This window comes from Canis lupus, chromosome 10, assembly GCF_011100685.1.
Source record: "Canis lupus familiaris isolate Mischka breed German Shepherd chromosome 10, alternate assembly UU_Cfam_GSD_1.0, whole genome shotgun sequence".
Taxonomy (NCBI): domain Eukaryota; kingdom Metazoa; phylum Chordata; class Mammalia; order Carnivora; family Canidae; genus Canis; species Canis lupus.
The window spans coordinates 58,621,604-58,647,775 of record NC_049231.1 but is presented as its reverse complement, the minus strand read 5'-3'; the positions used below and the strand labels follow the sequence as shown (position 1 = coordinate 58,647,775).

Sequence of the window (26,172 nt, the reverse complement as noted above, 5' to 3'; positions counted from 1 at the left end):
GGCCAATTTGTTTACCAGCCAACCCTCCCCCAAGTATCACTTCTACTTCATTTGAACCAAAAAGGTAAAAACAGCTTGAACTACTTGGATTGAAATTTAAATTTCCAATTTTTATTTTATATGATTTCCTTTAATGATTACCCATAGAAAGCTTTCATTGTCCATTTGTATTATTAGTTAAATACAACATACTGCCCAATTTTACTATTTCTTTCTAGATTACATTTTGAAATTTGGAGTTCCACTAAGAATTTTTTTAGCAAGGACCATTGGTAAACATACTCTCCTCCTGTTTTATTTAAAAAATTTTAAGGCATATTTAATTAATTTAAGATTGTTTTCTGTTTGATGTGATCAGTTCTAAACACAATATTGATAAAATGGAAAGATAAAGGTTCTGGTGGGGTGAGTCAAAGTGAAGATGAGTTAGGTTAGAAGAAGCAACAAACAAGGAACTGCCCGAGTAACAGAGGAGCAAATGGTTAAAGCCACTGCAAAATTTCTAGAAATAGCTGATGCAAACACAATAACTACCAATTCCAACCTTGTAAGAAACATATTGTCCACGTATATTTTACTTTAATATTTATAATAAAAAATGTGTACTCCTTATATGTCACTATATTTTGTAGATGCCAAGTTTGCTGAAGCTTTTTCTTCTTCCAAAAAGGATTGTGATTTTTTAAATACTTTATAGGAGATCTGAAATATTAAGCTACATCTTCTAATGTTAGTCTTTGGTAAGTGAGCTAACTTCTATAGAATTTAGTTTTTAATGTATATTTGCAACATTTCAATTTATAATTTGATTTTCATTCTACATGTCCAGCACTATGGTGCAATGGACTGTTGGTAATGAGGATATCCAAAAACAATACAAATTTAATTAAGGATCCTGTTCAAGAAGTATGGCAAAATTGACTTTGGAACTTCAAAGTCTCTTTGAGAAAATAAAAGGAGAGTTCATCTTACATCTACAGAAACAGGTTTAATTAGCTCATTTGTGAAAATATAGATCACACATTTAATTACACATGTTCACTGACAGCAGAGATTTTAGCAATCAAACAACAACCAGAACTAAAAAGCAGTAACTGAAATAACTGAAACTACTTCAATCACCACATAATTACCTGACATTGGAGGGAATGCCATAAGATGGAAGGTCCCAGTTTTAAAATTAACTTAGTTTTCTTAACTGTTAAGATTATTTTCTTCTTTTTTAGTGATTATTTATTGAATGTATGTGGAGAATGTTAACTTATAAGAATGTAAAGAGGATACTTCATTCATTTATCCAATTAACACATACTGATTGATTATTGAATAGAGGCAAGGTACTTGCATTTTTTTATTATTATATAACAAATTATAAGTTTGGCAGGCTTACTATACATACATTTATTATCTCACAATTTCTTTAGATCAGGAATCCTAGCATGGTTTGTTTAGGTGGGTCCTCTGCTTCACAAAGTAGCAATCAAATATAGTACTGGGGTTTTATCTGAGGCTTGACTGGGGAAGGACCTGCTTGCAACCTCATGTGGTTATTCACAGGAATAAAATCCTTAAACTGTTGGATGAAGGACTTAGCAATTTGTTAGCTATCAGTAAGAGATTACCTTTATTTCCTTGTCATATGGGTCTATCCATACGGCAATGTGCTTCATCAAAACCAGCAAGGGAGTCAAAAGTCAGACCTGCCAGCAAGACAGAAGTTATAATCTTCTAGAATATTATCATGGAAATGACATCATATCACCTTTACCATATTCTATTGGTTAGAAGCAAGTCACAGGTCCTATCTACAATTAGGGTGAGTGGATCAAAATACTATGAGGCAGGACAGCCCTCTTAGGGTCTGTCCATGATAGCATTGTTCCAGGTGCTGGAAAGAGTAATGAATCAGAAAGTCAAGATACCTATTCTTATGGCAAATATAAAACACAACAAAAAATGCAAGTAATGCATTAATAACTTTTTCTGATCCTGTATTACTTTGGGTTGATATTAATTTTATGTATATAGTAACTTTGCTGTCTGTGTTTATATGATGAACTGAAAGCGATGGAGAAAATTAACTATGAGATTGTTAAAGTTATGCAAACATGAAGTAATGAGATTCCATTTTGGCCTGGAATCAGTGGAATGAAAAGGAACGTGCAAATGCAAAAGATACTGGTAAGTGGTTGCCCTTAGAAAAGGGGAATAAGAGAGAAGGCATTAAGAGTGGCTTCAAAGCTTTCTGCCTTAGCAATTGAGAGAATAATGATGTTTCTATAAACATACCCTACAAGGAAACTTATTTGGAAAGAAAAGTAATGAATTTAGTTTAGACATAATCAATTGGAGGTAAAATAAAAACTTCAGAAGAAAGTGTTTCCCAAAAAGTAAGAGAGACAGAACTAAGTTTCAGAGAGATCAAAGTTCCAGAAATAGAAAACTGCCCTCCAAAAATAGTTATGCTTTGGCTGAGTGGAAAAATTCATTCCATCAAACTTGAAAAGTACGTAATGGGAATGATATTTATTTAAAAAGGAGTAATATATTTTGGTGTTAGAAGTCTTTAAGAATTATCTTGGTTTTATCTGCTTCAAATCTGAAACATAAAAAACCTGAGATCTTGAGACCTCCTTTTATACCTTATATCCTTTCAGCTCTGTGCCTTTATCACTGACAGCCCTCTTGTCACACATTCCTCTCCCCTTACCCTGCCTAAATACTGAGTAGGGATTCAATACTTTGGTACTAGCTCTGGTACTAATTAGCAGTCATGAAACATAGGCAAGTTGCTTTACTCCTCTGCGTCTCATATCCTTTCTACAAATGAGTATCATCACATGTGTCCTACCAACTTTACTGAGTTTTCATTAATACAAATGGCCTACTGATATGAATGGTTGTGATATATTAAAATGGAACTATTATTATTAATAATATTATTAAAAATTCTGGTTTGATTTTCAAACTGTCTAACATTTAGTTCTTTTGAGTTAAGACTTTAAGCTTTAAGGGAAAAGACAATAGAGATACCAATATTTAAGTATCATAACACTTTTAAACATTGGGATTCTTTCTCTCCCTCTTCCTATGTTCCTCTCCCCCACTCTCTCTCTTTCTACAAAATAAATAAAACTTTAAAAAATAAAAATGAATAGTAAAGTAAAATAAAAAATATTTAGATACCATAGGTAACCATGCACTTAATTATTTTGATGATTCAGGAAAAAAATTTGTGGGTTTTTTTTTTGTTGTTATCTAGAATATTTGGTACATATAAACTCAGCCTAAGATGAATACTAGGATTTCAAAACCGAACTAAGAGTGTTAGCAGGAAGTCTTTGGGCTCACAAGTGGTAATATATTTCCTTTTATTTTTCTAACTTTGCTCTTACAATTTGCTTTACTTTTCCTTTGAGATATTTTAAAGCTACAGCATATTGTAACAAGCAGATGATTTCTAGAGAGCCCCAGTTACCAGTGGGCATGAACTGCAGCTCAAACTCCCAGCACCTGTCTAAAGGGGAGTTATGGACAGATCTAAGAGTAGTATACAGACCAAACTGGAACTCTAGAAAAGCTGAACCAGCCAAGTAGAGAGGGAAAACTGGAAGGGAGAGAGAACTGTGAGTTATATTAGCTGTGCCCTCCACCTATGGATACCAGCCTACCTGCTGAGCAAGCTGAAATCAGGAAGGAAAGAAGACACTGCGCCTGAGACCTGAGGAACCAGATCACATTATCCCCAAGTTCTCTAAGTCTTTCCCCCCTCCACGACATCATATAAGTCATATTTCTAACCCCCAAAACTCAGCTTCCACTTTGGAAAAGAAGCTGCAGTTGTAAGGAAGAACTAAAATCAGAAAGGCTGAGCATTCTTTCCTAGGAGTGCTGAATAAAATCTGTAGGGACTGTGTGTCTAAATTGTAGGAAGAGATGATATGTGAAACAGAAAGTGATTACAAGACCCACCTCAGCACCCACCACTTTCCAACTAAGCAATCAGTTGAGAGAGTAAGTAGTTATTGATAAAGAAAAGAACCTAGACTGTTTTTCCAAACATCTTAGCTATGGTATGAGTCCAATTTGGAGATCTAGGTATATGGGTTTTAGCCACCAAAATAAAGTATGTCAAGACGTTGCCTATTTCTTTTCGGCCCAGATACATTTGAGATAGTAAAGGAAAGAAAAATTGGCTTTCTGAAATCTTTCACTATCAGAACAGAGCTTAACCCAAAGTGAAACTTAAGGTTACAGTTGTTTGGTTTGAAGAGCCTCAGAAAGTTCCTTCCACTTTTCTTTCTTCTCCTCTTTCCCTTGACCCAAATTTGCATCTACTTTTCCCAGTTACAGGGACAGAAATTCCATGCCTAGATTCATGTCTTGGATTAAACGGAAGAGAGATGACATAAGAATTATAGTGATTTTAATGTATTCTAAGCTCTGTTCTGGGTGATTTAAATAGAAGAGCACAGCAGCTAGGGTTATTTATGGAGCCCTTACTTGGTGCTGTACATCGTGTACAATATATACATTATCTCATTTAACCTTCATATTTCACACCAACCCAGAAGGCATTTATTTCCATTTTACAGATGAAGACAGTTGGGATTTGAGAAGATAAAAGACTTATCAAAAAAACCACAAATATATTAAATGGTAACACAGAAATAAAAATCTATGTCTCTCATTCAAAACTAATGTCCTTCCCATCAATCCAATTAATCTTATAGCATCATTTAAATTACAAATGTCCTTAAAAGGTAGTTCTCCACAATTTCTTAACAATAATAACTTAGAAAATTCTGGATGAACACAACAAAATCAGAATTCCAGAAGCAAGCCATCTGAGGAAAGAGACCAGTGAAATGAGAACTGGGCACTAAAGAAGATCCATGGTTACCACAAGATTTCCTATAGCACAAGCTCAATCTATATTGCCTACAAAAGTGCCAGGAATATAGTGATTGCTGATTAAATTCTTGCTAATTAAATAGTTGTCACTTCTCTGATGTTCTTGTTCTCACTTGCTCAACGCCACATCTTCCACGCAATTAACCTAACTAGACTTCAAACATGGTACTGCTCTCTTACCAGGAATGATTTTAAGAGAACTGACACCAGTGCCAACACCAATTTATAGAAATGAAAATGGGTTCTGGAATTTACATTCCACTTCCTACTCCTGGCCCCTTGCCCATTTGATTCTGCATTTTACTAGTTGTATATCTCCTGGGGAATAGAACTCTCATCTACCCTCAGTCACTATGATAAAAATTAGGATAATTAGATGCATGTTCACCTTGAATAGACACTGTGAAAATGCTTTCCTTGGAAGAGCTTTACTTCAAACAATTTTATTTTATTGAAAACTGCATGTGTAAACGTTTGTACAGGATACCTACAAGACTGCAAGGCAAGTTCAAACACTAGCCTCAGGCAACTAAACTGATGAAAAGAGGCAAAGAAACTGGAAACAGTTAAAAGAATAAAGGAAAAGTAAAGGAAGAAATTAAAATAAACCTGTAACAAGGGACTGTAAGTTTTCTTAGTGGGACAGTTCTTATTGGACACAGGCAAGAGAGGAATTCTTTATAAGTAACAAAGCACCAGGGGCTTGCATTGGATTTTTCCAGTTCTTTGCGATATTCTCTCTGTCACTGAGCCAAACACATACTCATAATCACACACCCGTAGTTACTTTGCTGCATCTCACTTTCCCAGGGCATAGCTCAAACCTCATCCCCCTGTACTTGTAGCCAAGAAAGGCTTAAAGGGTTAGCCTTGCAGGATCATTTGCATTCTGAAGAGTTTACTTACAGTCTAGTGTTTTAATGCTCCAAATGGGTGGATCAGTAATAGTAGAATTCTTAAACTTGAGTAAAAATTCTAAATTTAGTAAAATTCTTAAATTCAGGAAAAGATATCATGAAGAATATGGTACAAATCTATGGAAGGTTGGGCAGCACTAGGTAAGAATTACTAGAGCATAGGCTGTGGAGCCAAACAAAATTGTGATCAAACCTTGTCTCCAGTACTTACTGACTGCATAGCTTTGGGCAACATCAATAAATGAGCAAAAATCATCTGGCAAAAAGCTGGCAATTGTACATTGTAGTTACAGTTATTAGCCCTTGTCGTTAAACAGCATCATTAAGATATGCAAGCAGTGTCTGGCAGGCTGTTTTTGCTCAGTAAATGTTAGTTTAGGCAGAATCTGCATTCCACAGAACCAACTCATAAGAGCATCCCTGGTGCCTGATTATTTAGGAAGAGAAAATATACCATTCATCCAACATAACAGAGTAAAGATTTTGTTCTTTTTTCCTCTCTGAGAGAAATCTGATTAAATTTCTCATAAGTTGCTCCTTTTAGTGTTGCAATGATGGAATTTTTTGTGAAAGTCAAGTCTGGGAAAAGATGAATATCAAAACTCAACCCCTGAACACTCTTCTACTATTAAGAAAAGTGTCAACATAAGAAACTAAAAACATTAATTTTGCAAAACCATATATGCAGGCCAAGTGGAGTGAAGGAAAATAGAGCACTTTCCCCCCAGTTCTGATTTCACTAAATCTAGTGACTTTTTATTTTTTAAAGATACAGTAGTGCCCTGGGAGTCATATCACTTACTCTGCCAATTTGTGAAGAGAAAGCTTGTATTTTTGGTAGTGGGAACAGCTGATAAAGATCTTGATATTTCTACCAATTCTGAAGATATAAAGATGTGAAAAAAGGATAGGAATCACACTCAGCAAAAAGGACTTCTTTACCACATTACAGTAGCTCAGAGCAAAGACAATCAAGATAATAATACCCCATGGTATTTCATTAATGTAGAGAACAAAGTATGTTTCAGATAAATTTAGATTGATGCTATCAAAACTGATTTTTAGATTGGGGGTGGAAAGACTGCAGTATTTGAAAGAATGACTGTAAATAATACCTGGAGTCCAACAGAGGAGAGGGATGGCCCTGAGAGAGAAAAGACAGTAGCACAGTTCCTATAGATGCAATGGAAGCCAACAAGGCTAAAGCCAAGAATAAATGATTTCATAATTCAACCTTAGGCTCACTGTCTTTGTGCTGGGATAAAGAGAGATATACACACTATTGCTTCAGAGCCTCCATATCCCAGAGACGTGGCCTGAATGTTTCTATATATGTATTTCTTGGGGGTGGGGGAGGGGGCTGTGAGAAAGAAAGAGGGGGAAGGGGGAGGGAGGGAGAGGGGCAGAGAGAGAGAGAGAGAGAGAGAAAGGGAGAGGAGGCAGGCATTAATCTATCATGTTGGAGAAAATCACCCGTGTACTTTTAGTGACTCCCTTCTTGTATTCCAAATCATAGTATGTATTCCAATTTGACAATGATAACCTGACTTCTTCATCTTCAGAACTCTCAGTCTTCACTCCTGACAGGCCTGCTATTGTTCTTGGAGCTCTTGGGGCTTCCCAGTCTTTCTCATTCATATAAGCAAGATTTGCCATTTCAAGTACCTTTTTCAAATTAATGAGTTGGTGACACTCTGAAAAAATATATTCTCTAACTCTCTAGTCTCTTAAATATAACATATTGAGCATAATCTAAGTCTTTTCTCATGATTAAGTCATTACAATGAGCACTCATTATAATACTGTAGATTGCTAAGGGATATAGAGCCATTAACCCCTGCATTAAGTGGTTCCTGTCTGTTGCACACTACTTTTTTTTGGTATCTACTTTATAACTGCCTTTTCTGTCAATATTAGGCTATAACTTGTCACTGTCTCACCCATATGAGTCATTGCAACTAGTTACATAAATGCCTTGTAAACTGGGAAAAAAAAAAAAAACAAACTTTCTAAAAATGTGTGTTGAAAAGAGGCAGTAAAATAATGAGAATCTGAAGATCTCTTCTTACAATAAGTGCCAGAAATTTAATGTATAAATCTTGTGGCATGATGGATAAAGTGTTATTTAACTTAAATCTGAGATAATGCTTAAGGTTGAAGAAAGTCTAAGAAAATAAATTTGACATTAGTTCAACAATATATCGATCAAAGCAATCTGTTTAAATATAGTAGGAAAAAAGCCCCAAGTTTTCACACAAAGATGGGTTTGTTACAGTGTGATCCATGGATGCTTTTTACTCTTATTCCTTTCAGGATATTTTTATTTGATAAGGGGGTGGCAGCACCTAGGGACCACTTGGGACTGGGGGAGGAGTGACTAGGTTAATTCCATGGTTTTGCTCCTCCTAGGTTTGTGGTAATCAGCAGTACTAAACTTGACTCACTCAGGAGAAATGGTGACCTTGACCATTACCAAAATTAGCACTAACACTGAACGTGGATGTGGCAGGAGAAAGCAAAGCTCAGCAATGTCCAGGAGAAGGACCCAGTATCAAGAATACTAATTAATTAATTAAACTAAATATTTATGAAAACAATGTGTACTGGGCACTCTTCTAGGTGTTGGAAATATAGTGGAAAACAAACTAGACAAATATCCCTTTCCTCATGGAAATTACAGCTGAACAGACAATATTCAAGATAAGATGGATAAATCTCATCTATGTTGCAGGAGGACCCTACCTAACAGTGGAGGTAGAATGGAAAGGGTCTAGCACCCTTGAAATCTAGGTTGGATATCCAAGTGACAACCCAGAAGGGTAGGTTTATGGCCGAATTCTGATACTAGAGCTAGAATAAATAACAATATACATACATATACATACAAAGTTTCCCAGGGCTGTCATAACAAATTAGCACAAATTTGATGGCATAAACAACCTAATTATATTATCATACAATTCTGGAAGCCAGAAGTCTGAAAACAAAGTGTGGGCAGGGCCATGCCCCTTCCAAAAGTTCTAAGCAAGACTCTACCCTGGCCTCTTCCACCTTCTGCTGGCTCCAGGCATTTCTTGACTTGTGGATGCATAATACTGACCTCTTTGTCCATCTTCATATTACTTCCTCTAGTCTCCTATGTCTCGCCTTTGGGTATCTTTTATAAGGACACTTGTCATTGGATTTAATCCAGAATAATCTCACCTCAAAATCCTTAATTTAATTATATGTGAAGACTCTATTTCCATAAAAGGTCATATTTACAGGTTCCAGGTGGACTTATCTTTTTTGAGGACTACTATTCAACATACTACATTATATTAATGAAACTTTCTGAGACTACAAAATTCCTTGTAAATACCCAATTTTTTCACTGCATTATTAATATTTCTATTTTTATCATCTTCATTAGTCTCAGCTCTTGAAAGGTAAAGATGATATTCATTTATACCTTTTTATCCCCAAATACTACCTCAGTCACACATATCGATACCTAATTTATTATAAATATACCATAAATTAGTGAGCTTTCCACATAACTCTTTATTAGAGTTAGAGGTTTTTTAATGTAAGCAAACAAAACTGATTCTAGCTACTAGGAAATGGAGGAGATAACAACAAATTGGATTGGGGTAGTTCCCAGAATCAAAGAAATAATTAAAGAACCAAGTTTAAAAAGAGAAAGAGCCAGGGCAGTGCTGGAAATCCAGATAGTATGTGCCAGAGCACAATTTCTTCAGGGAACTGTGCTAGTACTATGCTGTCCAAAACGGGAAATACTACAAAAAGTTGGCTATTTAAATTTTCATTAATTACAATTAAATAAAACTAAAGCTCAGTTATTCTGTTAGACTAGCCCACACTCCAGGTGCTCAGTCAGTATCCTCGTGTAACTAGCATCTGTTATATTCAATAGCACAGATGTATAATATTTCATGATTGAAGAAATATCTATTGGATAGCATTGTGCTAGAAAGAATCAGTCTCTTACATGAATCAACTCCATTCATTTTTCCATCTCATATCATGCCACTGAAAATTAAAATTCTGGAGAGAGCTTCTTTGGCTGAGCCTGAGTTATGCATCAACCATTTTATGAGGATTGTACAGAACACGTCAATAGAGAGCAATATCCAGACTACACATAATATAGATGACATAATTTCTCCAAAGGGAATTGCAGCTAGTAGAAGAAGCAGGAATGGACTCTGGGTGGACAAAGAAATAAAAATGTGTACTATATATACCTATTCTTGCATGTTCATATATCTAATGATATTTTATTATGAGAATGAAGATGGTATTGCCAGATATTCTTCATTTGTCAATCAGCTAATTACAACAGAAGGCAAACTCTTTACAACACCCGTTCCCTAGACAGGCATCTGGGTTAGCGTATGCAGAACTGTTTGATGCCATGCCAAAAATTCTGGCAGGTAGGGCAGAAACAGAAAGACTCCTGGAACCATTTGCCTAGTCTCTTTATGTATGAATTATACTTTCCTTTAAGCTCAGTCTAGTGATAAAGAAATTGAATATTCTTATCGAGTTTGGGAAGGCTAGCATGGCTAGCTTCAAAGGGTCACTTTTTTATTATACATCAGCTTTCAGCTTCAGCAGGGAAGGAGGAGGGAAAAAGAGGGTTTTTTTTTATCAGTACATAGCACCACCAATACATTCATTTTCACTACACAAACTGCCTTTGTTCAATATTTCTAGTTTGATTTATGATTGCAGATCATATCTCACAGTTCCTTGTGGTCTGATGGTAGCAAGCATGCAGGAAACAATATCTAAACCGTAAACTGGTTGCAGAATGAATTTCACAGTCAATCTGCCAAGAATTCAGCACATCTCTCTCCACCAAGGTTTGGACAAGAAAAGAGCAGTCATCCAAGGCATAAAAATACAAATCAGAAATGGAGATTGGGCCGGTAACCAAGAGCCTGGACTTTGGGAATAAATGAAACAATAAATGAATGACAATTTTTCACTGTCATGAAGGTCACCAAGTTAGATGTTAACTCTTAGTTTTTGTTTTCTATAATAGTCTTGGAGCCTTTGCTGTTGAGGAGAGATTCACATTTGCTAGTTGTTTGCAGCTATTATGATGTGCTCTTCATCAGTGTTAGAGTGGAAATAATGTCTGTTCTATATTTGGATCTTTGAACCTTCAGCTCCAAGGGACAGGCCTAAAATTAGCATTGTAAAACCACCCCTGGACTCAGTAGAACTGCTGAAGATGTCTGCTTTCAGGGAACACCACAGCCAGAGGAAAGCTTTCTTATATAAAGAAATAAATAGCAGTCCACTGCAGAGGATAACTTAAGGACAAAACCAAAAAGTCAAGGAAAAAAGGACCCACATCTACTGGGCACAGAAAACTAGAGTAGGATGCTTCTGAAAAGAAATCATTACTCTTTTCAGTCCCCCCACACAGCGCAATCTCACATTATCCCACTTAAGGGTGACGGAGATTTACAGAAAATTATTTAGCACAGATTTACTGCACAAGGGACTATAAGGTCCAAATTCCCTGGTCACATCTGTAGAAGAGTGATTTGTAACCCCATCCTTAAATGGCTTTCACTACCAGTCTCCTTCTCCATGGTCTCTAAGACCCAGGTAAGGCATAAAGAGAACACAGGCACATCTCATAATAAACTGCTTGCAGACCAGATCTGGAAATACAGAGTGAATTCCAGAATAAGATAGTTTTTTTAGCACAATCCCCCTGGAAAGTTGTACAGTAGAAAAGCCTTTACTTTCTAACATTTTCATTATCTTATATTTATTTTTATTATTTTGATTTTGCTTCATTACACTGATTGTGATGGCTGCCTTTGTCTATTATGACTGTTACCTAGCTCAACTTGCCCAAATACCCGTAAAGAGCCTCTTCATTATATATGAATATATAATGCCCCAAAGGTAAATCCACTTAAAAATTAGTTTTAACAAGCAATCCTTAACTCTGACAAATAGTTCTCTCCTCTTATTACCAGGAAAGATAGAGTAGAGCAAATCTAAATAGGATGTTAAAATGGGATGTTTCTGGTTGCCTGTTCTGGAGAACTGCTCAAGGTACATTTTGGAAATGTGCCTTCATTATGGAAAGTGGCAGTCAGCACTGCTGACGAAAGTCCTTTAGCTTCCACTCTCTGACACATGCTAATTCCTGGGATCATGACTTCCAGACTCTGTTGGCTCAGTGCTCTCTGCTTCTAACATTGCCCACAAGAAGTTACTAATACAATTAATAGGGTGTGTAGTTAATTCTATTAGAATTTTGCTGCCTATCTTTAAGAAACATCCAAATAAAATATTTTAGTTTAAAATATAAGAACCAGGGGCACCTAGTTGGCTCAGCAGGTTAAGCATTTGCCTTTAGCTCAGGTCATGTTCCCAGGGTCCTGGGATCAAGCCCAACATTGGGCTTCCTGCTCAGTGGGGTCTGCTTCTTCCTCTCCCCTGTTTGTGCTCTCTCTTTCTCTCAAATAAATAAATACAATATCTAAAATAAAATAATGACAAATCATTCCCATTCATTTCTTTTTCCGGTATATAAGTGGAAAAAGAAAGAGTAGAAAGTAAAATCAAAAGTAATAGCCTATTGGATCAGGAACTTTATATACATAGTCTCTTTCATCTTCCCAGCAACTATCAAACCATTTTACAAATGAGGTATTTAAGGTTCCATAAGGTTAAGTCACTTGCTGTGGCACATAACCAGTATGATTTACTACAACAGGCTTTTCATAATCTTTGCTGCCTAACACTCTAGAAAGTAGAACTCTGGACTTTCTGGTAGGTTGAATATGGGGACTGAGAAGAAGGAGGACATTAAAAAAGAACTCGGAAGCTTTTCCAAAGGGCCTCATGTTGTCAGGATACAAGTGGATGTCACTCACACACACAAGAGTTATCTTCAAATGAGTTTGGACCTTATCAGGATTTCTTGGGCTTAAAATGCTAATGTAACTGTGACTTTACAAAAAAGTGTGGTGTATGTAGGGTTCCAAAACATATACTACCTTAGATCACAGAGGATCTCAAGGTCCAGGGTTATATAGTTCTACTTTGAAAATCCCTATACTGAGCTGCCCAGAAATTGTGCTCATTAAAATATACACAAAGAAACCATTTCAAATGTAAGCTTCAGTAAAAGACAAACTTATTGTCTTCTTTAAAGCAAAAAAAATATTATTTTCTTAAATTTTTATTAATTTTTCAACTGTGATTTTTAACAACTATGATAATAATTAGGAAGTTTCTAAATATCCCAGCTCTCCCTCTTTCTGGACATATGAAGGCTATACAATCCTGCTCACTTGAAGCTATGTATAGTTGTGTAACTTACTTTGACTAATGGCATAGAGGATTAGTGGTGTGTCCCACTCAAATCAGAAACTTTCAAAATCTGTATGGGCTTTGTCATGTTCTTTTTTTCCTGCCATGATGACTGGCCATGAGCCATAACAAAGCCTCCTTCTTGTCTTGGTGTTCCAGATTGAGAACAAAATCAGAGCAGAACCTCCAGCCAACACATGATGGACAAGTATTAGGTAGGTAGGTAGGTAGGTAGGATAGATAGATAGATAGATAGATAGATAGATAGATAGACAGACAGACAAATGGCTTATTCTGAATCACTGAAATTTAGTCTAAGTGATGAATATAATAACTATAGCACAGCGTAGTATGCAAAACATCACATAGAAAATAAGAAATGACAGTATCAAGTTTCCACTGTTATTTGCCAACTTGGTAAATAGTTGCAAAATTCATTCAACCTCTTCTCTGTTTGGGAAAATAGTAAGCCCCTACCTCATTGTTCTGAGAATCAAATGAGAATATCCAAGGATGTATTTTGTAAGCTATAAAGCACATTACTTATAAGGTCTCACTCTTTTTTAAATTTTAGATGTGATAAAAAATTATAAATAATTAATGGCATATTTTATTTATATTCTTGTGGTTCCTATCACTTTTAATACTAGTAGCCATAATTTACACCCTTACTTAGTTTACCTATATTCTATTTGTCTTAGACCTTAATAGGAATCAATCATATTATTTAGTTACCTTCAAGTATAACAAATATAACTGCCAGGGTGCCTGGGTGGTTCAGTCGGTTAAGTGTCTACCTTTACCTCAGGTCATGATCTCAGGGTCCTGGGATCAAACCTGAATCAGGCTCCCAGCTCAGTCGGGAGTCTGCTTCTCTCTATCCCTCTGCCCCCCACTACACTCTTTCTCCGTCAAATAAATAAATAAGATTTTTTTAAAAGTATATATATATATACATATATATATATAATATTACTTTTTAAATATATATAAAATATTTATATATATAAAATATATTATATACTTTTTACATATATATATATATTTATTTATATATAAATGCCATTTATACTTTTTTAATCCTACCTGGCTACTAATTATTAAATTATAAAGGGACAAAATTGACTTGTATGTTACAAATACATCTTTATCTTTATTCTGAGTTCAACTCATTTTCCTATTCCCCCTAAACGCTGATTGTAAGTCAATTTCCCCTAATAGCTGCATTCACTAAGAAACAAAGCTAGAGAAGATTGGTAGGAAGTAGGAAATGCATGGCTCTAACGTCCAGAATAGTCACAAGGCTATCTAGTTAACAACTGACTAAAGTGGAAGGATGTTGAAGATAAATGAAGATAAATATTTCTCCTTAGAGTGCTTTACTGTCAAAAAGAACCCAACTGTCATGTTCCCTTCAGAACTGCCTCCTTCATAGTTTCTCTGTCACATCTCTATCCTGGGCCTTCTGCATCACTTGACCTGGACCTCTGTAATATACTTTAATGGGGCTTCCTATCTTGAAGCATTTCCCTTCCAAATATACCCACACATGTTCCAGTTATCTTTATGTTCCATTTAAAAATGAAAATAGCCATGTTACTCTCTTTCACAAAAGAATTAATGCCCCAAAGCATTTAATTGCAGAGGGACTAGAATTGACCTAATAAGCCTAGCTAGTACTTCAGATCTTGCCTGTCTGGGTAAGTAGGGTGAAAAGTAATTCAACTCCCATCTTACTGATGTATGGATAGTTCCTTACTCCACCCTTGAATTCAGTGGCACTGTCAAAAATTTAACTTTAAAGCACATCTCTAATCCATGAGGACTCAGGCTACCATGTGCATGGGTGGACCACTTCTCTCTGCCAGGGAGGCTGATAGGAACTGGCTAGATACAGTGTTTGCTGCACAGCCCTCCCACTAATATTCCTCTGACCCCTTCTTAGAACTTGAATAAAGGCATAAGAATCCATTATCATAATAGGATGTCAATTTCAGAAGTCCAGTCTGGACTTAAACTTACCCACAGGAAAAAAAATATATATATATATATTTCTTCCAGGTTTGGGAAATATGAATTCCTAAAGAAGAAAATAGTATTATAAATCCCATAATTTTATATATATTGCTTTTAAAATTTCTTTGAAAGAGGCCTTAAAATGTGATAGATATATCAGTCTGATCAAACTTGCAAAGAATGCAGAATCCTTAATAGAGTCAATTATGCAAATTGTCTGCTAATGAAATTTAATGTTTAAATGTGTCCAAAGAAAGAACTTACTTGCTACTCAATTCCATATCTGCTATCTGGCCCCCAAGTAGTTCCACCCATAGCAAAGCACTAAAGGAAGATCAGATGGTTGAAAAAACAGAAGATACTGTATTTCTTCTGCTCTTTTTGCCTCCTGTAGTATGTTTCTACAGTGACTATATCATTTCCATGACTCCTTGATAGCCCACCTTTCGTAACTCAGCTCCCAATTAGCTAACCCTCATCCCAATTGAGCTTCTGGCTCTCACAGGATGAATCTCACTTCTAAATTCTGAAAACAGTATCCTCCTAGCCCCAGGAAGGTAAATACTTCCTCCTACTGATTAGTGACATTTCATTTGGATTCTCCATTTTGTAATCACTTATGTAATCTATTAACTGTTTTAAATTCCCATCTATTAAAATACCTTGAATGGTTTTAATGCCCTGGGTGGACCTGACTGATACAGAGATTGTCCATTAAAAAAAAATCAGCTTCAAAAATAGACAAACAGGATTGGCATAGAAAAGATTAACATCAAAGTCAGAGTGACCATTGAGGCAAATATTCAGGGATGTGGCCTCTCTTGTCCTAATGGCAGCCCATCTGTAAAGAAATAGGTGGGGCAGGAATTCATAGTCTCCTTTTCTAGATTCAGTAATGCTTTTAAGGTATCTTCAGATTCTCATTTTGAAACTCATATAGTTTTATCTATACAAGGTATAGTAACCAGTGGATATAAGTGTCCTATTCTGGTGAAGCTTTATTTTCATTTTAAATTTTTAAAAAATCCTTCTAGTTTCAACTATCCAAATCTGAAAGACTGGTAAATGTAAGACTCCCCATGAAATTCTGATATTACTCTTCCTTTACATCATTAACATCAGAATTCTGAACCCAAAACCTAAAATACAGACACTTCCCCTACCCAACAAATACCTGTCCAGTCAGCCTTCCACAGGCCTCAATCAGCTAGAATGTTGCAATGTTTCCCTTAACTAGAAATTCTGTAAGAGAAATGTGCCCTGCTTTACTCACAGAGAAGTTTTGAAAATAAAATGAGATTATACATATGACAACACTGTTTGATAATTACATAGCCATAAAAAAGGATGAGATTGTGCCATTTGTGGTCACATGGATGAACCTAGAGAGTATTATGCTAAGCGACATAAGTCAAATGAGAAAAACAAATATTATATGGTTTCACTCATATGTGGAATCTAAAACAAAACAAAACACTGAACAAACAACAACAAAAAAAGCAGAGTCAGACCTATAAATATGGAGAATTGATGGCTGCCAGAGAAGAAGGGTGTAGTCGGATGGGTAAAATGGGTGAAGAAGAGTTAGTGATACAGGCTTCCAGTTATAGAATGAATAAGTCACAGGAATAAAAGGCACAGCATGGGGAATATAGTTAATGATACTGTAATAGTGTTGTATGGTGACAGATGGTAGCTGCACATGTGGTGAGCATAGCATAATACATAGAGAAGTTTAATCACTATGCCGTATACCATGTACAGCACACCTCTCTCTCTTGAAAATAAAGCTTTCTTAAAAAATATAGCTGAAAGATGTGTACATTTCATGAAGAGTAGACTATAAGCTTACTGATCTACTTAGATTTCACTCCACCTTCACTTACTGTGTTGTCAGAACACTGATTTTTTTTATATTTTGTATTTATTTTTTAATTTAATTTTTATTTTATTTAAATTCAGTTAATTAACACATAGTATATTATGAGTTTCACAGGTAGAGTTCAGTGATTCATCAGTTGTATATACCACCAGTGCTCTTTTTTCTTTTTTTTAAAGATTTATTTATTCATGAGAGACACAGAGAGAGAGAGAGAGGCAGAGACACAGCAGAGGGAGAAGCAGGCTCTTCACAGGAGCCTGATGTGGGACTCGATCTCGGATCCCAGGATCATGACCTGAGCCGAACCACTGAGCCAAATATTCTTTTTTTTTTTTTAAAGATTTGTTTATTTATTCATGAGAGACACAGGCAGAGGGTTAATCAGGCTCTTCGCAGTACCACCAGTGATCTTTATATCAGGTACCCTCCTTAATGCCCATCATTCAGTTATCCCAGCACCCACCTCTCTCCCCTCCAGCAACTTTCAGTCTGTTCCCTACAGCTAAGAGTCTCTTTATGCTTTGTCTCCTTCTCTGATTTCATCTTATTTTATTTTTCCTTCACTTCCCCTCTGATCCTGTTTCTTTCTTAAATTCCACATATGAGTGAGATCATATAATTGTTTTTCTCTGACTTATTTTACTTAGCATAATAGCCTCTAGTTCCATTTATATTGTTGCAAAAGGTAAGATTTCATTTTTTTGAATGGCTGAGTAATATTCCATTGTATATATACACCACATCTTTATTCATTCATCTGTCTATGGATGGACATCTGGGCTCTTTCCATAATTTGGCTATTGTGGACATTGCTGCTATAAACACTGGAGGGGGCAGATGCCCCTTCAGGTCACTACATTTGTATCTTTTGGGTAAATACCTAGTAATGCAATTGCTGGGTCATAGGGTAGCTCTATGTTCAACTTTTTGAGGAACCTCCATACTGTTTTCCAGAATGGCTGCTCCAGCTTGCATTCCTACCAACGATGTAAGAGGGTTCCCCTTTCTTTGTATCCTTGCCAACATTTGTTGTTTCCTAACTTGTTCATTTTAGCCATTCTGAGTGGTGTGAGGTGGGATCTCATTGTGGTTTTAATTTGTATTTCCCTGATATGGAGTGACCTGGAACATTTTTTCATGTGTTTGTTGACTGTTTGTATGTCTTCTTTGGAGAAATGTCTGTTCATGTCTTCTGTACAATTTCTTGACTGCTGGGATGCCTGGGTGGCTCAGTGGTTGAGCATCTGCCTTTGGCTCAGGGTGTGATCCCAGTCCCAGGATCGAGTCCCACATCTGGCTCCCTCCGAGGAGCCTGCTTCTCCCTGTCTGTGTCACTGCCTCTCTCTCATGTGTGTCTCTCATGAATAAATAAATAAAATCTTTAAAAAAAAACAATTTCTTGACTGGATTGTTTTTCTTTGGGTGTTGAGTCAATGTCAAAACATTAATTGTAAGATTAAGCTAGGAGTACATTTTTTTAAAAAGGAATAGTATATTAAATATAAGAAGAACTATATTAAAGTACAATTTGGGATCCTACAAAGTGACTTAGAATAATACATGGGCATATAAAACTTGTTATTAAGTTTCCTCAGAAAATAAAAGTTTTATAGAGAAAAAAACTGTAAATACAAAAAAAATATAAATCCATATTAATTAATTAAAAAGCTACAAATATTTATTAATTCTTTAAATACCTGATAAGCAACCAGAAACAGAAACTCAGAGAGTACTTTCAAGGAATTCAGTGTAATAAGGAAGATAAATGTAAATACAAGTGATTATATGGCAATATGAGAAGGGCAATAATATAAGTACAAGATATAGAAGGATAGAAAGTGAATGATTATGTCTACTTTGGGATTTCAAGGAAGATCTTCAGAGGAGATAATGCTAGGCCATGATTTTGATGAATTGATTGGCTTTCTCAGGTGGATGGATAGTAGAGGAGAAAGGGAGCATTCTACCTAGAGAAAAAAGGCACACAAAGGCATAAAAGTATGAAATCACATGGCACTTTCAGGGAATAGTAAGTAGATACATATTTTGGGAACAGATTTTGTGTATATAGTGACACAAGAAGGGAAATGAGCAAGACAGAGAGGTTGCAGGGGTCACAACATGGGTGGCTGAACATTAAAAGCTAGTAAACTTTGCATTCTCCATTTAAGCAATCAGATGCCACAAGGTTCTACACAGTGGAATAATATAATCAGATTAGCGTGTTAAAAAGGTGACGTTAATAACTATGTAGAGAATGGACTGGGGTGAAAGTAATAAGGGGTAACACAATTAATTACACATATCCAATAAATTTGTAAAATATATACACAAAGCTTTTACTCCTGGTAGGACACTTATGATCTCAACCAACTGGGCAGCCAATGAGGGACCACAGTAGGTTAAAGGGTAGAATTATGCTTCCCTAGCATCACCCACATGTCTGAATTTTAAGCCTTTTCTTCCCTTCTTCACTATACCTGCTATTAAACTAGATCCATTTTCATTCCTCTGAAGCAAACCCAATGTCATAATCTAGCTGTCATGTTCAGACATGAAACAGGATAAACTCAACTAGGCACACCCAGCACTTTGACGTACGTCTGCCAAACATATGGAAAGGACAGGAGACAGAGGGTAGACAGAAGTGATGGAAAAAGCACTGAATGAAGAAAGCCACTTATTTCGTGGTTAAGAATGAATAGCAAGAGATTAATGTGAGTCCCTCTTGGCAAGAACATTTTTTTTTTGTCTTTTAAACTGCTTTATTAACTCCACAATATATAATGAACATCTTGCCATGCAATAGGGTAAAACTCCCTTGCTGACAGAATCTTACAGATTGGGTCAAAATACAACATTCAGTTAGAAGCTGGTCATAGGAGGCCCATAAGAGACATATAACACTAAAAGGTTTACAACAAAAGTACATTGAGAACATGTAAATTTAGGAAGCAGGTGTGCCTTCCTATTTAACTTCAGGGAAAACGTCAGGATTCAAGGCATAAGGCAAAACTCATCATGATGGTCATGGTGAGGAGGGTCAGTGCTAACTGCCCGCAGACTATGACTCAATTGCTTTTCCCTCAGCTTTTCCATCAGCTGTCTCATCTCCTCCCCAATCCTTTCCATATTCTCTTCTCTCATCCTTCCCTGTGGTTCTCCAAGGAGAACCATTACACCCACAGTGTGTGACACATAGCAGTATTTCAGTAAATGCTGAAAGTGGCAAGGAGGTAGGAAGGCAAGAGAGAAGGAAAAAGGGAAAGTGAGAGGAAGAAAGAAAGAAAAAGGAACGAGGAAATAAAAAAGGAAGAACAGGAGGGAGGAAATGAAAGAAGAAGGAAGGAAGTAAAACAAAAGGAAAATTTCATTCAGGGGATTTACAATCATTCTGGCAAAGTACATTATTTAAATTCATAAAGGGACAAATTCTGAAAACTAAAAAATCTAGATAGGCTTCACTCTACGTATAAAATCATGATTAAAATCAGATTATTTTTCTCAAGTCTAAGGTTTCCATGATAAACATAGATGTTGACAGTTTAGCCCTCAGGGAAATTCAGGAAGCCAGAATTGCTCACTCAGCTGTGACACCACTGACAAAGATCTAAAAAGACCAGAACATTTGGTGAAGGATAAAAAAAAATCACTGGATTCATGAATGCTTTGATTTGATCAACAGTATTTTCTGATATGCAAAGAATACATGTCAGAAAGATGGACAAGATCAGCTCCCAGGAGGTCGAAGACATCAGTTCTGAAACCTTCCGGCCACTTCACTTTGGCTTCCCATGGCTGCTTGTTAGCGATCCCTGAGGGATATACATGCATTAATGTTGATAGAAGCATAATTTGTATAGTGTATACGTTAAGGAAAATATCAAACTGAATCATTTCCTCTTCACTTCAGGTTGCTGTATCAGCAGTAGAAGCCTTCTTCAGCAGCCTGAAGTTTGAAAAGAGTAATTTCAGTTTTGTTTGTGTTTCTAATGAGCTTGGGGCCTTTGTGAAGAAGCTAAAAGCATTTGAGTAAATGTTCCTAAATCTTATTGTCATTTTAAAATTCAATACTTTGGGAAATCTGAGTTGTACAACATGTCAACTTCAGAGAAGCTAAATTTACAGCTCTGTACTCAGTCAGTACATTTTCTTTACAAGTCTACTGTATCAAGCTCATTAACCTGTAGATAGTTTTAAAGTCTTCTGCAAAAAACTAATTTACAATGTTGAATGGGTTAGGTACCGAATGCCCTGATCTTGTATGTCTGTCCATTGTCTGAAACTTATTTTAGAAGAGGAAAGTGTTGTATTCAGTCCTCTCTAAAAATAAATTTGAATCAGGCAATTCTTATTTCTCTTTATGCTTCAATTCCATTTAAACAGGGAAGCCATTTACTGTAGTATTTAAAAGCATAGTCTTGTATTTGGAGAGCCAACATTTGAATCCCAAATTTGCCACTCACTAAGGTGAATAATGTTGGCCTAAGTTACTAAGCATATCTGTACCTTAGTTGTCTCAACAGTAAAATGGAAACAGTAATACTACTCTATAACGTAAAGCACTATTAACAACATTAAATGAATTAATCCATGGAGATTTCTTATAACAAAGCCTGGCACACAGTAAGCACGTAATAAACATCATTATAATAATAATACTTGTCACTATTATTATTAATACTTAATACCATTTTTGCCAGTCCTCAGCTACTAATGTCCCTACTTTCTCATACACTAAGTTATCCATTTGCTTCCAAATTTTCTTGACTCTCCCTCAGTTCTAACCTAATTTACTTGACATTTCCAAAACTTTTTATATTTTAATGTAGTATACATACATGTAACTCATCTCTCTCAATCTTTTACACACACATACACATACATCTTTTCACAAAACAATATTTACCTTTTATGCATATGATGGAATCAGTATGATCTATTTTATTCTATTCTGTTCTATTCTATTTAAAAAGAAATGCTAATCATGATCCATTAAATTGACTTCATAATCTAGAAATACATCATGGCCCACCATTTGAAAAACAATTTTCTACAGAACAGGTGCTAAAGAGAAAAACCGCTATATTGTTAAAAGATGATTTTAAGTAATAAGTTAGCCCTAGAAAAACAGATTTGCCTGTTATTAGAGGCCTGAAATAACCTAAAAAAGATGTGTAGGAGTGATGGGTAGGTAACAGAGATATGGCACTGAAACAGATTCACTTTCTTTTTTTTTATTTTTTTTAATTTTTATTTATTTATGATAGTCACACACAGAGAGAGAGAGAGGCAGAGACACAGGCAGAGGGAGAAGCAGGCTCCATGAACTGGGAGCCCAACGTGGGATTTGATCCCGAGTCTCCAGGATCACACCCTGGGCCAAAGGCAGGCGCTAAACCACTGTGCCACCCAGGGATCCCCAGATTCACTTTCATTCCCTAAATCCATGTTAACTGTGTCCCATTCCAGAGTCTGGTATGTTCCTCTATCTACAACTATGTCTACAATATCTGTTCATGATTCTGAATGAGGCGTTAAGAGATACATACATGTCCATAAATAGTCCACTAATAATTTAAAAGAAACACATAATTTGTATGGTGTCTAGTCTTAGAAAAGGCTGAACAGAAATTAACCACTTACAAAAGAACTGACAATGCCATAATGGTCTTCTGATTGAAAGCTAATGGCTTCTTATTGATGGAGTTTTCTGAATATTCTGCTAGAGGAGTACAAAACAATACTGTATCTAGAGGATAAAATTAGACAACTGCTTAGTCAATCCTATTTAGAAAATAAGATAATGTATTATTTGCTTCCATGACAGTAAAAAAAAAAAAAAAAAAAAAGGATTTCTAATTTTGTCACAAGTATATGTTAACAAACTTTCTTGTTCAATGAACCTCTTTGGCAATCTAGAGAAGTTTACCACATTTCAGGATAATGTTACTAATACATAAAATCAAAAATTATATTAAAAAGTAAGCTAATTATATTAAAATACTGAACTATTAATGGGGCCCTTGAAGGTCTGTCTCTGAAACCCAAGTTGAAGACCACATGGCTCTCACAAATAAAGATATAAAGATAGATAGATAAATAGATACACAGATAGGTAGATAGACAGATTTATTTTCCTACCCTGCCCAAGCACTCCCTTGAAGAGATAAATGAAAGAACTTACTCTTCAATAAAGCAGATGTCATCTACTAACATTTAAAGTAGTCAAAATTGGGCAGCCCAGATGGCTCACCAGTTTAGCGCTGCCTTCAGCCCAGGGCGTGATCCTGGAGACCCAGGATTAATTCCCACATCAGGCTCCCTGCATGGAGTCTGCTTCTCCCTCTGCCTGTGTGTCTGCCTCTCTTCTCTGTGTGTGTGTCTCTCATGAATAAATAAAATCTTTTTTAAAATTTTTCAAAAATTAAAAAAATAAAGTAGTCAAAATTATGTTGTTATTCTTTTTTTTGATATTGAGGTAATGTGCTTAAATGTGAAGGTAAAATCACATGTCTGCAGAATGCATTCCATTATTAACACTATAAAACTGTTGTTATTTGGATGAATCTATTTACTATGTCAGTATAAAATTAACTTTAAATAAATAAGCTTCATATTTTCCCTAATAATAAACTATAGTCTTCAAAATATTTCATTAAATAAAATATTTTAATCAATCCAAAAGAGAAGGAAAGAAAGGGAGGGGAAGGAAGAAAGGAAGGAGGGAGGGAAAAAGAGAGAGAAGGCTGGAAGAAGGGAAGGATGGAGGGAGGGAGGAAGGTGTGAGGCAGACTTCTGTCCAGACTTCAAAAAGTGAAAGAGGATTCAGGCTCGGAATGAGCCATGACTAAGAAACAACTAGAACTGCAATTGGAAGTATATTTGAATTCGGTTGAAATGAACGCTACTACTCTTAGAGTTATTGCTTAATAACTCAGATGAATCCAGGAGATTTCAAGACTTCTAAATTAATCTTTGGGTTTTCTATGTTCAAACAAGCTTTTTTCCTCCTTCAGGGTACTTTATCTTTATACTGTGTTTATTTTTCATTGCTAGAAAATTTTATAATTTTCCTTGTATGCCTTGTATATTGAGGTCATCTTGTTTCTGAAATATCAATCACAAATGTGGCTCAAATAGGGTTCTCTCTACTACTGATGAATCTTCCTACAATATTGCTAACTTGCTGGAAACAGATGAATGACAGGTAGTCCTGAATGATGGAAATTAGAATAGAGACAAACAGAAGCAAATACTAAAACGTAAAAAATAATAAAAACTTAAAACATTATCTAACTGCAGCTTCCAGTCACTGTATGTAGCAATCCAATCCATTCATTTCCATGATATTCCTAAGGGAAGTTATATAATCTGAAAAAGCATGGATTCATTTCAAAATGAGAAAAAAAATCAGCCCAACAATCCTCTCTACTTTCATATTTACAGTCAATTACATGAAATATTCAAGCAGGAAATTACCCCAGAATCTAAATCATCCATAAATAATTCAAATTGTCATCTTTTGGCAGATCCTCTGAAAGCACTGCTTTTATTTGTGAAACAATTGAGAGGTTTTTTTTTTTTAATTGAGAGGTTTAATATAGGAGGACATATATATATGGATAACACACCCACAGTGTTTTACAATAAAGCCTGTCATGCTCCCATGTTTCTAAATGACGTTCCTGATCCACAGATTCAGAAACTGACATTCTATTTAGAGCTAGTTATTAGCAGGTCAGAGGGCTTGTCTTACTTAACATAAAGACATCTAACAGAGTTTCAAATGTTAGATGGCATTTACAGTAATAATTTTATGATAGTGCTCATGAAAAAGTAGCTTATATTGAACATTAAGCTAATTGATTAATGTCCACTTATGAAAGTGACTCGCTGAGTGTCTAATTTCCATATGTCACTCTATTTGGTCCTTTACAAGAAAAATGTAAGATAAAACACAGTCTTTATCACAAAGAAATCCCATTATACTCAGGAAGAGATATATGCAACTAAAAAAATGAGCTTTACATAAAACCATATGATCTGTAACAGCTTGCACTATAAATTATATTACAAATAAATGCCATATTTCAAAAAATTCACCATATCTTTCCTTAAACTACTTGTGTTATAATAAAACCTTCCACTTGATGATTTTTCAATCTTTTTTGACTATCACCTAAGATAGAAGAAAGAATAGGAATATAAGTTCAGTTGTCCTCGTGTCAAATATTTGTCATAGCCTAAAGCAGCTATCAATATAGCTAATAAGGCTTTAGCTGAAAGGAATACAGATATCCAAGTGAATGAAACTTCCTTATGCCATACTGAGTTATGATTAATTTGACCAAAAATCATGGAGAAGCTGGTTTTGTAACCATGGAGGGACACAGAAAATTAAGCCTTATACTTCATATTAAATACTGATTGAAAAGTAAACTATGTATTGTCATGTATCCTAACACTTGAGATACAGAGATGAATTAAAATTCACAAGGCAAAATGAAAGATACAAACACATATCATAGTAAAAACAAGTACAAGTAAATGTATTCTAATATTTTAGATATTCTGGGAGCCACGGGAAAACATACCTAAGCCTTCTGGGGTAAAGGGTGGACAGGAAAATGAAGGAGATTTCACTGAGATGATATCTGAGGTGGCTTCTAAAAGGTAATTTAGAAACTGTATTCTAGAATAAATGGAGAAATATATCTAAAGACACTGAGGAGAAATGGCATGACAGGACAAGTTTCAGCCCTAGTCTGTAAGGAGCTTGGAAATTATCACTCCCACTCCACCCTTACAACAGGAAAAGGTGGAGAACTGAAAAATCAATGACTTTTCTTGCACTCGGCAGAGATGTGAGGTCTCAGGGTAAACTGCCACCTCCTATCCAGAGAGATAGGAACATCCAGAATCAGAGCTGAGATTTGCTTCCCTGGAGAAGAAGCCACTGGAACCAGAACTTGGTAGGAACACATAAATGGTAACTTTGATGAGCAGCTGAATGTTGAGTATAAATTAGCTTTAGAATACAATCTTGGTGCTGCAATCTTAGGAGGGCTTCACATTTTTGTGGTCTTTACC

At 35.7% G+C, this 26,172-nt stretch overlaps 1 long non-coding RNA gene across 1 annotated transcript in view; it reads right to left on the bottom strand.

The window, feature by feature from the left end:
• Window positions 1-26,172, bottom strand: part of LOC111097758 — a 237,174-nt gene that overhangs the window by 141,070 nt on the left and 69,932 nt on the right. The gene's annotated exons all lie outside the window — the stretch shown is intronic.